Raw genomic sequence first — 13,329 nt, forward strand, 5'->3', positions numbered from 1 at the left:
TGGGGACAGTCATGGGTGATGAATGTTTGCAACCTACTGCGAAGCCTCATACCGCAATATAAGGAACGTCAAATACTAAGAAAGGGCGGCCTATGAAAGAATTACTACTTTCAATAAGTACACTTAAACGGCTAATTGGGAATAGAAAAACTGTAAAAAGCCCTCTGAGAAAGCCCCCCTCTAACCTTTGATAGTAAGCTTTTCTGTAGTCTGCCTGTTGATGTATTTTCCGTTTGAACTGTGCACAACATGAAGAGACGGAACACTGGCGGCTTGTCACAATGCCCCCCGATGACATCACAATAGCGCTGCTGCCTAGAAAACAAGCTGCGCAGAAGAAGTTGTTCTTTGGGTGGGAGGGTGGGCTAGTGGAAGGAGGGGGCAATCTCTTTTTTTCCCGGGTGGTAGGGGGATGACAGGAGAAGGGAAGCGGGTGGTGAGAAAGGTACAGAGGGCAGGGTTTGGGGGCTGGGAAGGAAAGGGAAAAGATTAGGGTTTGGGGATGATGAAAGGGCTTTCTACGGGTAAGGATGGCAAAGGGTGGCAGTGACGGAAAGTCAGGCAACCTGTCCTGTCCGTCTTTTTGTATCGTGAATTGGAAAGACTGCAAGGGGGAGGGGAGTTGCTTGCGCCCTAAAGGAGGAGTTATTCAGATTCATTGCAGTGGGCGGCGGCTGCAAAACGCACCATTCTTCTTGTTTTGGCTCTGCAAAGCAGCCTTTTCAAGGGTTGGCTTGGGTGACAAAATGTCTTGTGTAGGCGTGGGTTTGTCTCCCTCTCGCTCTCTCTCCCTAAGATGTGTCCGGCATAGGCCAGGGTGCCACTCGAGGCCCAAACCAATTCTGGTTATCGCTTCTCGGCCTTTTGGCTAAGATCAAGTGTAGTATCTGTTCTTATCAGTTTAATATCTGATACGTCCCCTATCTGGGGACCATATATTAAATGGATTTTTAGAACAGGGAGATGGAAAAAGAGCTTGCTCTGTCCACTCCACGCATTGACCTGGTATTGCAGTACCTCCAGGAACGGTGCACCCCTTCTTAACCCAGTTTCCAAAAGCAGAACTCAATTCACCTGATTCATATTAGCCCGATTTAATGAATTGGAAGAAAGCATACGTCTTCATATGCACCTCAATTTGGCCCATTCACTTTTCACACTTCCTCCTTTTGTTTTTTATCTTTCACACTTTTGACTTTCTTTATTCATCCAAATAGCAAACTCATCACCACTCAACCTGACCAACTCGGCTATGTCCCCGTGCTGCAGTTCTCTGTCTTATCTAGATCATTTGCAATTGAATGGAATAGATCCCTTTTGGACAAAGTGGATTCACCTGCTGCTGCAGTGACCACAGGTGTGATAACATCTAGAATTGGCATCTGGTGCGATCTCTCCGCTTCCACTCCAAAGAAAGTTACCTGTTTATTCCTATCATGCATTGGTTTTTGGGGTTTTCTTTGAGTAATGATGATCTCTTTAGTAGTCTGTTGGCGCCCTCTCCTGGAGGAATAGTTTGCTTGCTCTTGGACATTCTAAAAGAGAGGTCATGATAGACATTGAGCTTCTGAGCTCAATTGGGGACAGTCATGGGTGATGAATGTTTGCAACCTACTGCGAAGCCTCATACCGCAATATAAGGAACGTCAAATACTAAGAAAGGGCGGCCTATGAAAGAATTACTACTTTCAATAAGTACACTTAAACGGCTAATTGGGAATAGAAAAACTGTAAAAAGCCCTCTGAGAAAGCCCCCCTCTAACCTTTGATAGTAAGCTTTTCTGTAGTCTGCCTGTTGATGTATTTTCCGTTTGAACTGTGCACAACATGAAGAGACGGAACACTGGCGGCTTGTCACAATGCCCCCCGATGACATCACAATAGCGCTGCTGCCTAGAAAACAAGCTGCGCAGAAGAAGTTGTTCTTTGGGTGGGAGGGTGGGCTAGTGGAAGGAGGGGGCAATCTCTTTTTTTCCCGGGTGGTAGGGGGATGACAGGAGAAGGGAAGCGGGTGGTGAGAAAGGTACAGAGGGCAGGGTTTGGGGGCTGGGAAGGAAAGGGAAAAGATTAGGGTTTGGGGATGATGAAAGGGCTTTCTACGGGTAAGGATGGCAAAGGGTGGCAGTGACGGAAAGTCAGGCAACCTGTCCTGTCCGTCTTTTTGTATCGTGAATTGGAAAGACTGCAAGGGGGAGGGGAGTTGCTTGCGCCCTAAAGGAGGAGTTATTCAGATTCATTGCAGTGGGCGGCGGCTGCAAAACGCACCATTCTTCTTGTTTTGGCTCTGCAAAGCAGCCTTTTCAAGGGTTGGCTTGGGTGACAAAATGTCTTGTGTAGGCGTGGGTTTGTCTCCCTCTCGCTCTCTCTCCCTAAGATGTGTCCGGCATAGGCCAGGGTGCCACTCGAGGCCCAAACCAATTCTGGTTATCGCTTCTCGGCCTTTTGGCTAAGATCAAGTGTAGTATCTGTTCTTATCAGTTTAATATCTGATACGTCCCCTATCTGGGGACCATATATTAAATGGATTTTTAGAACAGGGAGATGGAAAAAGAGCTTGCTCTGTCCACTCCACGCATTGACCTGGTATTGCAGTACCTCCAGGAACGGTGCACCCCTTCTTAACCCAGTTTCCAAAAGCAGAACTCAATTCACCTGATTCATATTAGCCCGATTTAATGAATTGGAAGAAAGCATACGTCTTCATATGCACCTCAATTTGGCCCATTCACTTTTCACACTTCCTCCTTTTGTTTTTTATCTTTCACACTTTTGACTTTCTTTATTCATCCAAATAGCAAACTCATCACCACTCAACCTGACCAACTCGGCTATGTCCCCGTGCTGCAGTTCTCTGTCTTATCTAGATCATTTGCAATTGAATGGAATAGATCCCTTTTGGACAAAGTGGATTCACCTGCTGCTGCAGTGACCACAGGTGTGATAACATCTAGAATTGGCATCTGGTGCGATCTCTCCGCTTCCACTCCAAAGAAAGTTACCTGTTTATTCCTATCATGCATTGGTTTTTGGGGTTTTCTTTGAGTAATGATGATCTCTTTAGTAGTCTGTTGGCGCCCTCTCCTGGAGGAATAGTTTGCTTGCTCTTGGACATTCTAAAAGAGAGGTCATGATAGACATTGAGCTTCTGAGCTCAATTGGGGACAGTCATGGGTGATGAATGTTTGCAACCTACTGCGAAGCCTCATACCGCAATATAAGGAACGTCAAATACTAAGAAAGGGCGGCCTATGAAAGAATTACTACTTTCAATAAGTACACTTAAACGGCTAATTGGGAATAGAAAAACTGTAAAAAGCCCTCTGAGAAAGCCCCCCTCTAACCTTTGATAGTAAGCTTTTCTGTAGTCTGCCTGTTGATGTATTTTCCGTTTGAACTGTGCACAACATGAAGAGACGGAACACTGGCGGCTTGTCACAATGCCCCCCGATGACATCACAATAGCGCTGCTGCCTAGAAAACAAGCTGCGCAGAAGAAGTTGTTCTTTGGGTGGGAGGGTGGGCTAGTGGAAGGAGGGGGCAATCTCTTTTTTTCCCGGGTGGTAGGGGGATGACAGGAGAAGGGAAGCGGGTGGTGAGAAAGGTACAGAGGGCAGGGTTTGGGGGCTGGGAAGGAAAGGGAAAAGATTAGGGTTTGGGGATGATGAAAGGGCTTTCTACGGGTAAGGATGGCAAAGGGTGGCAGTGACGGAAAGTCAGGCAACCTGTCCTGTCCGTCTTTTTGTATCGTGAATTGGAAAGACTGCAAGGGGGAGGGGAGTTGCTTGCGCCCTAAAGGAGGAGTTATTCAGATTCATTGCAGTGGGCGGCGGCTGCAAAACGCACCATTCTTCTTGTTTTGGCTCTGCAAAGCAGCCTTTTCAAGGGTTGGCTTGGGTGACAAAATGTCTTGTGTAGGCGTGGGTTTGTCTCCCTCTCGCTCTCTCTCCCTAAGATGTGTCCGGCATAGGCCAGGGTGCCACTCGAGGCCCAAACCAATTCTGGTTATCGCTTCTCGGCCTTTTGGCTAAGATCAAGTGTAGTATCTGTTCTTATCAGTTTAATATCTGATACGTCCCCTATCTGGGGACCATATATTAAATGGATTTTTAGAACAGGGAGATGGAAAAAGAGCTTGCTCTGTCCACTCCACGCATTGACCTGGTATTGCAGTACCTCCAGGAACGGTGCACCCCTTCTTAACCCAGTTTCCAAAAGCAGAACTCAATTCACCTGATTCATATTAGCCCGATTTAATGAATTGGAAGAAAGCATACGTCTTCATATGCACCTCAATTTGGCCCATTCACTTTTCACACTTCCTCCTTTTGTTTTTTATCTTTCACACTTTTGACTTTCTTTATTCATCCAAATAGCAAACTCATCACCACTCAACCTGACCAACTCGGCTATGTCCCCGTGCTGCAGTTCTCTGTCTTATCTAGATCATTTGCAATTGAATGGAATAGATCCCTTTTGGACAAAGTGGATTCACCTGCTGCTGCAGTGACCACAGGTGTGATAACATCTAGAATTGGCATCTGGTGCGATCTCTCCGCTTCCACTCCAAAGAAAGTTACCTGTTTATTCCTATCATGCATTGGTTTTTGGGGTTTTCTTTGAGTAATGATGATCTCTTTAGTAGTCTGTTGGCGCCCTCTCCTGGAGGAATAGTTTGCTTGCTCTTGGACATTCTAAAAGAGAGGTCATGATAGACATTGAGCTTCTGAGCTCAATTGGGGACAGTCATGGGTGATGAATGTTTGCAACCTACTGCGAAGCCTCATACCGCAATATAAGGAACGTCAAATACTAAGAAAGGGCGGCCTATGAAAGAATTACTACTTTCAATAAGTACACTTAAACGGCTAATTGGGAATAGAAAAACTGTAAAAAGCCCTCTGAGAAAGCCCCCCTCTAACCTTTGATAGTAAGCTTTTCTGTAGTCTGCCTGTTGATGTATTTTCCGTTTGAACTGTGCACAACATGAAGAGACGGAACACTGGCGGCTTGTCACAATGCCCCCCGATGACATCACAATAGCGCTGCTGCCTAGAAAACAAGCTGCGCAGAAGAAGTTGTTCTTTGGGTGGGAGGGTGGGCTAGTGGAAGGAGGGGGCAATCTCTTTTTTTCCCGGGTGGTAGGGGGATGACAGGAGAAGGGAAGCGGGTGGTGAGAAAGGTACAGAGGGCAGGGTTTGGGGGCTGGGAAGGAAAGGGAAAAGATTAGGGTTTGGGGATGATGAAAGGGCTTTCTACGGGTAAGGATGGCAAAGGGTGGCAGTGACGGAAAGTCAGGCAACCTGTCCTGTCCGTCTTTTTGTATCGTGAATTGGAAAGACTGCAAGGGGGAGGGGAGTTGCTTGCGCCCTAAAGGAGGAGTTATTCAGATTCATTGCAGTGGGCGGCGGCTGCAAAACGCACCATTCTTCTTGTTTTGGCTCTGCAAAGCAGCCTTTTCAAGGGTTGGCTTGGGTGACAAAATGTCTTGTGTAGGCGTGGGTTTGTCTCCCTCTCGCTCTCTCTCCCTAAGATGTGTCCGGCATAGGCCAGGGTGCCACTCGAGGCCCAAACCAATTCTGGTTATCGCTTCTCGGCCTTTTGGCTAAGATCAAGTGTAGTATCTGTTCTTATCAGTTTAATATCTGATACGTCCCCTATCTGGGGACCATATATTAAATGGATTTTTAGAACAGGGAGATGGAAAAAGAGCTTGCTCTGTCCACTCCACGCATTGACCTGGTATTGCAGTACCTCCAGGAACGGTGCACCCCTTCTTAACCCAGTTTCCAAAAGCAGAACTCAATTCACCTGATTCATATTAGCCCGATTTAATGAATTGGAAGAAAGCATACGTCTTCATATGCACCTCAATTTGGCCCATTCACTTTTCACACTTCCTCCTTTTGTTTTTTATCTTTCACACTTTTGACTTTCTTTATTCATCCAAATAGCAAACTCATCACCACTCAACCTGACCAACTCGGCTATGTCCCCGTGCTGCAGTTCTCTGTCTTATCTAGATCATTTGCAATTGAATGGAATAGATCCCTTTTGGACAAAGTGGATTCACCTGCTGCTGCAGTGACCACAGGTGTGATAACATCTAGAATTGGCATCTGGTGCGATCTCTCCGCTTCCACTCCAAAGAAAGTTACCTGTTTATTCCTATCATGCATTGGTTTTTGGGGTTTTCTTTGAGTAATGATGATCTCTTTAGTAGTCTGTTGGCGCCCTCTCCTGGAGGAATAGTTTGCTTGCTCTTGGACATTCTAAAAGAGAGGTCATGATAGACATTGAGCTTCTGAGCTCAATTGGGGACAGTCATGGGTGATGAATGTTTGCAACCTACTGCGAAGCCTCATACCGCAATATAAGGAACGTCAAATACTAAGAAAGGGCGGCCTATGAAAGAATTACTACTTTCAATAAGTACACTTAAACGGCTAATTGGGAATAGAAAAACTGTAAAAAGCCCTCTGAGAAAGCCCCCCTCTAACCTTTGATAGTAAGCTTTTCTGTAGTCTGCCTGTTGATGTATTTTCCGTTTGAACTGTGCACAACATGAAGAGACGGAACACTGGCGGCTTGTCACAATGCCCCCCGATGACATCACAATAGCGCTGCTGCCTAGAAAACAAGCTGCGCAGAAGAAGTTGTTCTTTGGGTGGGAGGGTGGGCTAGTGGAAGGAGGGGGCAATCTCTTTTTTTCCCGGGTGGTAGGGGGATGACAGGAGAAGGGAAGCGGGTGGTGAGAAAGGTACAGAGGGCAGGGTTTGGGGGCTGGGAAGGAAAGGGAAAAGATTAGGGTTTGGGGATGATGAAAGGGCTTTCTACGGGTAAGGATGGCAAAGGGTGGCAGTGACGGAAAGTCAGGCAACCTGTCCTGTCCGTCTTTTTGTATCGTGAATTGGAAAGACTGCAAGGGGGAGGGGAGTTGCTTGCGCCCTAAAGGAGGAGTTATTCAGATTCATTGCAGTGGGCGGCGGCTGCAAAACGCACCATTCTTCTTGTTTTGGCTCTGCAAAGCAGCCTTTTCAAGGGTTGGCTTGGGTGACAAAATGTCTTGTGTAGGCGTGGGTTTGTCTCCCTCTCGCTCTCTCTCCCTAAGATGTGTCCGGCATAGGCCAGGGTGCCACTCGAGGCCCAAACCAATTCTGGTTATCGCTTCTCGGCCTTTTGGCTAAGATCAAGTGTAGTATCTGTTCTTATCAGTTTAATATCTGATACGTCCCCTATCTGGGGACCATATATTAAATGGATTTTTAGAACAGGGAGATGGAAAAAGAGCTTGCTCTGTCCACTCCACGCATTGACCTGGTATTGCAGTACCTCCAGGAACGGTGCACCCCTTCTTAACCCAGTTTCCAAAAGCAGAACTCAATTCACCTGATTCATATTAGCCCGATTTAATGAATTGGAAGAAAGCATACGTCTTCATATGCACCTCAATTTGGCCCATTCACTTTTCACACTTCCTCCTTTTGTTTTTTATCTTTCACACTTTTGACTTTCTTTATTCATCCAAATAGCAAACTCATCACCACTCAACCTGACCAACTCGGCTATGTCCACCGTGCTGCAGTTCTCTGTCTTATCTAGATCATTTGCAATTGAATGGAATAGATCCCTTTTGGACAAAGTGGATTCACCTGCTGCTGCAGTGACCACAGGTGTGATAACATCTAGAATTGGCATCTGGTGCGATCTCTCCGCTTCCACTCCAAAGAAAGTTACCTGTTTATTCCTATCATGCATTGGTTTTTGGGGTTTTCTTTGAGTAATGATGATCTCTTTAGTAGTCTGTTGGCGCCCTCTCCTGGAGGAATAGTTTGCTTGCTCTTGGACATTCTAAAAGAGAGGTCATGATAGACATTGAGCTTCTGAGCTCAATTGGGGACAGTCATGGGTGATGAATGTTTGCAACCTACTGCGAAGCCTCATACCGCAATATAAGGAACGTCAAATACTAAGAAAGGGCGGCCTATGAAAGAATTACTACTTTCAATAAGTACACTTAAACGGCTAATTGGGAATAGAAAAACTGTAAAAAGCCCTCTGAGAAAGCCCCCCTCTAACCTTTGATAGTAAGCTTTTCTGTAGTCTGCCTGTTGATGTATTTTCCGTTTGAACTGTGCACAACATGAAGAGACGGAACACTGGCGGCTTGTCACAATGCCCCCCGATGACATCACAATAGCGCTGCTGCCTAGAAAACAAGCTGCGCAGAAGAAGTTGTTCTTTGGGTGGGAGGGTGGGCTAGTGGAAGGAGGGGGCAATCTCTTTTTTTCCCGGGTGGTAGGGGGATGACAGGAGAAGGGAAGCGGGTGGTGAGAAAGGTACAGAGGGCAGGGTTTGGGGGCTGGGAAGGAAAGGGAAAAGATTAGGGTTTGGGGATGATGAAAGGGCTTTCTACGGGTAAGGATGGCAAAGGGTGGCAGTGACGGAAAGTCAGGCAACCTGTCCTGTCCGTCTTTTTGTATCGTGAATTGGAAAGACTGCAAGGGGGAGGGGAGTTGCTTGCGCCCTAAAGGAGGAGTTATTCAGATTCATTGCAGTGGGCGGCGGCTGCAAAACGCACCATTCTTCTTGTTTTGGCTCTGCAAAGCAGCCTTTTCAAGGGTTGGCTTGGGTGACAAAATGTCTTGTGTAGGCGTGGGTTTGTCTCCCTCTCGCTCTCTCTCCCTAAGATGTGTCCGGCATAGGCCAGGGTGCCACTCGAGGCCCAAACCAATTCTGGTTATCGCTTCTCGGCCTTTTGGCTAAGATCAAGTGTAGTATCTGTTCTTATCAGTTTAATATCTGATACGTCCCCTATCTGGGGACCATATATTAAATGGATTTTTAGAACAGGGAGATGGAAAAAGAGCTTGCTCTGTCCACTCCACGCATTGACCTGGTATTGCAGTACCTCCAGGAACGGTGCACCCCTTCTTAACCCAGTTTCCAAAAGCAGAACTCAATTCACCTGATTCATATTAGCCCGATTTAATGAATTGGAAGAAAGCATACGTCTTCATATGCACCTCAATTTGGCCCATTCACTTTTCACACTTCCTCCTTTTGTTTTTTATCTTTCACACTTTTGACTTTCTTTATTCATCCAAATAGCAAACTCATCACCACTCAACCTGACCAACTCGGCTATGTCCCCGTGCTGCAGTTCTCTGTCTTATCTAGATCATTTGCAATTGAATGGAATAGATCCCTTTTGGACAAAGTGGATTCACCTGCTGCTGCAGTGACCACAGGTGTGATAACATCTAGAATTGGCATCTGGTGCGATCTCTCCGCTTCCACTCCAAAGAAAGTTACCTGTTTATTCCTATCATGCATTGGTTTTTGGGGTTTTCTTTGAGTAATGATGATCTCTTTAGTAGTCTGTTGGCGCCCTCTCCTGGAGGAATAGTTTGCTTGCTCTTGGACATTCTAAAAGAGAGGTCATGATAGACATTGAGCTTCTGAGCTCAATTGGGGACAGTCATGGGTGATGAATGTTTGCAACCTACTGCGAAGCCTCATACCGCAATATAAGGAACGTCAAATACTAAGAAAGGGCGGCCTATGAAAGAATTACTACTTTCAATAAGTACACTTAAACGGCTAATTGGGAATAGAAAAACTGTAAAAAGCCCTCTGAGAAAGCCCCCCTCTAACCTTTGATAGTAAGCTTTTCTGTAGTCTGCCTGTTGATGTATTTTCCGTTTGAACTGTGCACAACATGAAGAGACGGAACACTGGCGGCTTGTCACAATGCCCCCCGATGACATCACAATAGCGCTGCTGCCTAGAAAACAAGCTGCGCAGAAGAAGTTGTTCTTTGGGTGGGAGGGTGGGCTAGTGGAAGGAGGGGGCAATCTCTTTTTTTCCCGGGTGGTAGGGGGATGACAGGAGAAGGGAAGCGGGTGGTGAGAAAGGTACAGAGGGCAGGGTTTGGGGGCTGGGAAGGAAAGGGAAAAGATTAGGGTTTGGGGATGATGAAAGGGCTTTCTACGGGTAAGGATGGCAAAGGGTGGCAGTGACGGAAAGTCAGGCAACCTGTCCTGTCCGTCTTTTTGTATCGTGAATTGGAAAGACTGCAAGGGGGAGGGGAGTTGCTTGCGCCCTAAAGGAGGAGTTATTCAGATTCATTGCAGTGGGCGGCGGCTGCAAAACGCACCATTCTTCTTGTTTTGGCTCTGCAAAGCAGCCTTTTCAAGGGTTGGCTTGGGTGACAAAATGTCTTGTGTAGGCGTGGGTTTGTCTCCCTCTCGCTCTCTCTCCCTAAGATGTGTCCGGCATAGGCCAGGGTGCCACTCGAGGCCCAAACCAATTCTGGTTATCGCTTCTCGGCCTTTTGGCTAAGATCAAGTGTAGTATCTGTTCTTATCAGTTTAATATCTGATACGTCCCCTATCTGGGGACCATATATTAAATGGATTTTTAGAACAGGGAGATGGAAAAAGAGCTTGCTCTGTCCACTCCACGCATTGACCTGGTATTGCAGTACCTCCAGGAACGGTGCACCCCTTCTTAACCCAGTTTCCAAAAGCAGAACTCAATTCACCTGATTCATATTAGCCCGATTTAATGAATTGGAAGAAAGCATACGTCTTCATATGCACCTCAATTTGGCCCATTCACTTTTCACACTTCCTCCTTTTGTTTTTTATCTTTCACACTTTTGACTTTCTTTATTCATCCAAATAGCAAACTCATCACCACTCAACCTGACCAACTCGGCTATGTCCCCGTGCTGCAGTTCTCTGTCTTATCTAGATCATTTGCAATTGAATGGAATAGATCCCTTTTGGACAAAGTGGATTCACCTGCTGCTGCAGTGACCACAGGTGTGATAACATCTAGAATTGGCATCTGGTGCGATCTCTCCGCTTCCACTCCAAAGAAAGTTACCTGTTTATTCCTATCATGCATTGGTTTTTGGGGTTTTCTTTGAGTAATGATGATCTCTTTAGTAGTCTGTTGGCGCCCTCTCCTGGAGGAATAGTTTGCTTGCTCTTGGACATTCTAAAAGAGAGGTCATGATAGACATTGAGCTTCTGAGCTCAATTGGGGACAGTCATGGGTGATGAATGTTTGCAACCTACTGCGAAGCCTCATACCGCAATATAAGGAACGTCAAATACTAAGAAAGGGCGGCCTATGAAAGAATTACTACTTTCAATAAGTACACTTAAACGGCTAATTGGGAATAGAAAAACTGTAAAAAGCCCTCTGAGAAAGCCCCCCTCTAACCTTTGATAGTAAGCTTTTCTGTAGTCTGCCTGTTGATGTATTTTCCGTTTGAACTGTGCACAACATGAAGAGACGGAACACTGGCGGCTTGTCACAATGCCCCCCGATGACATCACAATAGCGCTGCTGCCTAGAAAACAAGCTGCGCAGAAGAAGTTGTTCTTTGGGTGGGAGGGTGGGCTAGTGGAAGGAGGGGGCAATCTCTTTTTTTCCCGGGTGGTAGGGGGATGACAGGAGAAGGGAAGCGGGTGGTGAGAAAGGTACAGAGGGCAGGGTTTGGGGGCTGGGAAGGAAAGGGAAAAGATTAGGGTTTGGGGATGATGAAAGGGCTTTCTACGGGTAAGGATGGCAAAGGGTGGCAGTGACGGAAAGTCAGGCAACCTGTCCTGTCCGTCTTTTTGTATCGTGAATTGGAAAGACTGCAAGGGGGAGGGGAGTTGCTTGCGCCCTAAAGGAGGAGTTATTCAGATTCATTGCAGTGGGCGGCGGCTGCAAAACGCACCATTCTTCTTGTTTTGGCTCTGCAAAGCAGCCTTTTCAAGGGTTGGCTTGGGTGACAAAATGTCTTGTGTAGGCGTGGGTTTGTCTCCCTCTCGCTCTCTCTCCCTAAGATGTGTCCGGCATAGGCCAGGGTGCCACTCGAGGCCCAAACCAATTCTGGTTATCGCTTCTCGGCCTTTTGGCTAAGATCAAGTGTAGTATCTGTTCTTATCAGTTTAATATCTGATACGTCCCCTATCTGGGGACCATATATTAAATGGATTTTTAGAACAGGGAGATGGAAAAAGAGCTTGCTCTGTCCACTCCACGCATTGACCTGGTATTGCAGTACCTCCAGGAACGGTGCACCCCTTCTTAACCCAGTTTCCAAAAGCAGAACTCAATTCACCTGATTCATATTAGCCCGATTTAATGAATTGGAAGAAAGCATACGTCTTCATATGCACCTCAATTTGGCCCATTCACTTTTCACACTTCCTCCTTTTGTTTTTTATCTTTCACACTTTTGACTTTCTTTATTCATCCAAATAGCAAACTCATCACCACTCAACCTGACCAACTCGGCTATGTCCCCGTGCTGCAGTTCTCTGTCTTATCTAGATCATTTGCAATTGAATGGAATAGATCCCTTTTGGACAAAGTGGATTCACCTGCTGCTGCAGTGACCACAGGTGTGATAACATCTAGAATTGGCATCTGGTGCGATCTCTCCGCTTCCACTCCAAAGAAAGTTACCTGTTTATTCCTATCATGCATTGGTTTTTGGGGTTTTCTTTGAGTAATGATGATCTCTTTAGTAGTCTGTTGGCGCCCTCTCCTGGAGGAATAGTTTGCTTGCTCTTGGACATTCTAAAAGAGAGGTCATGATAGACATTGAGCTTCTGAGCTCAATTGGGGACAGTCATGGGTGATGAATGTTTGCAACCTACTGCGAAGCCTCATACCGCAATATAAGGAACGTCAAATACTAAGAAAGGGCGGCCTATGAAAGAATTACTACTTTCAATAAGTACACTTAAACGGCTAATTGGGAATAGAAAAACTGTAAAAAGCCCTCTGAGAAAGCCCCCCTCTAACCTTTGATAGTAAGCTTTTCTGTAGTCTGCCTGTTGATGTATTTTCCGTTTGAACTGTGCACAACATGAAGAGACGGAACACTGGCGGCTTGTCACAATGCCCCCCGATGACATCACAATAGCGCTGCTGCCTAGAAAACAAGCTGCGCAGAAGAAGTTGTTCTTTGGGTGGGAGGGTGGGCTAGTGGAAGGAGGGGGCAATCTCTTTTTTTCCCGGGTGGTAGGGGGATGACAGGAGAAGGGAAGCGGGTGGTGAGAAAGGTACAGAGGGCAGGGTTTGGGGGCTGGGAAGGAAAGGGAAAAGATTAGGGTTTGGGGATGATGAAAGGGCTTTCTACGGGTAAGGATGGCAAAGGGTGGCAGTGACGGAAAGTCAGGCAACCTGTCCTGTCCGTCTTTTTGTATCGTGAATTGGAAAGACTGCAAGGGGGAGGGGAGTTGCTTGCGCCCTAAAGGAGGAGTTATTCAGATTCATTGCAGTGGGCGGCGGCTGCAAAACGCACCATTCTTCTTGTTTTGG

General features: G+C 46.5%; 8 non-coding genes across 8 annotated transcripts; all 8 read left to right on the forward strand.

Annotated features, from left to right (window-relative positions):
• The first annotated feature begins 848 nt into the window (after window positions 1–848).
• LOC142287093 (U2 spliceosomal RNA) lies at window positions 849–1,039 on the forward strand. Its single transcript, XR_012748112.1, has one exon. It is a non-coding gene; the product is annotated as a U2 spliceosomal RNA (small nuclear RNA).
• Window positions 1,040–2,426: 1,387 nt separating this feature from the next.
• LOC142287094 (U2 spliceosomal RNA) lies at window positions 2,427–2,617 on the forward strand. Its single transcript, XR_012748113.1, has one exon. It is a non-coding gene; the product is annotated as a U2 spliceosomal RNA (small nuclear RNA).
• A 1,387-nt stretch (window positions 2,618–4,004) lies between these two features.
• Window positions 4,005–4,195, forward strand: LOC142287095 (U2 spliceosomal RNA). The gene has a single exon (XR_012748114.1). It is a non-coding gene; the product is annotated as a U2 spliceosomal RNA (small nuclear RNA).
• A 1,387-nt stretch (window positions 4,196–5,582) lies between these two features.
• On the forward strand, window positions 5,583–5,773 carry LOC142287096 (U2 spliceosomal RNA). Its single transcript, XR_012748115.1, has one exon. It is a non-coding gene; the product is annotated as a U2 spliceosomal RNA (small nuclear RNA).
• Window positions 5,774–7,160: 1,387 nt separating this feature from the next.
• LOC142287097 (U2 spliceosomal RNA) lies at window positions 7,161–7,351 on the forward strand. The gene has a single exon (XR_012748116.1). It is a non-coding gene; the product is annotated as a U2 spliceosomal RNA (small nuclear RNA).
• A 1,388-nt stretch (window positions 7,352–8,739) lies between these two features.
• Window positions 8,740–8,930, forward strand: LOC142287098 (U2 spliceosomal RNA). The gene has a single exon (XR_012748117.1). It is a non-coding gene; the product is annotated as a U2 spliceosomal RNA (small nuclear RNA).
• A 1,387-nt stretch (window positions 8,931–10,317) lies between these two features.
• LOC142287099 (U2 spliceosomal RNA) lies at window positions 10,318–10,508 on the forward strand. Its single transcript, XR_012748118.1, has one exon. It is a non-coding gene; the product is annotated as a U2 spliceosomal RNA (small nuclear RNA).
• Window positions 10,509–11,895: 1,387 nt separating this feature from the next.
• Window positions 11,896–12,086, forward strand: LOC142287100 (U2 spliceosomal RNA). The gene has a single exon (XR_012748119.1). It is a non-coding gene; the product is annotated as a U2 spliceosomal RNA (small nuclear RNA).
• Window positions 12,087–13,329: the final 1,243 nt, after the last annotated feature.

The sequence above is a fragment of the Anomaloglossus baeobatrachus genome, unplaced genomic scaffold (genome assembly GCF_048569485.1).
Source record: "Anomaloglossus baeobatrachus isolate aAnoBae1 unplaced genomic scaffold, aAnoBae1.hap1 Scaffold_709, whole genome shotgun sequence".
NCBI classification, from domain to species: domain Eukaryota; kingdom Metazoa; phylum Chordata; class Amphibia; order Anura; family Aromobatidae; genus Anomaloglossus; species Anomaloglossus baeobatrachus.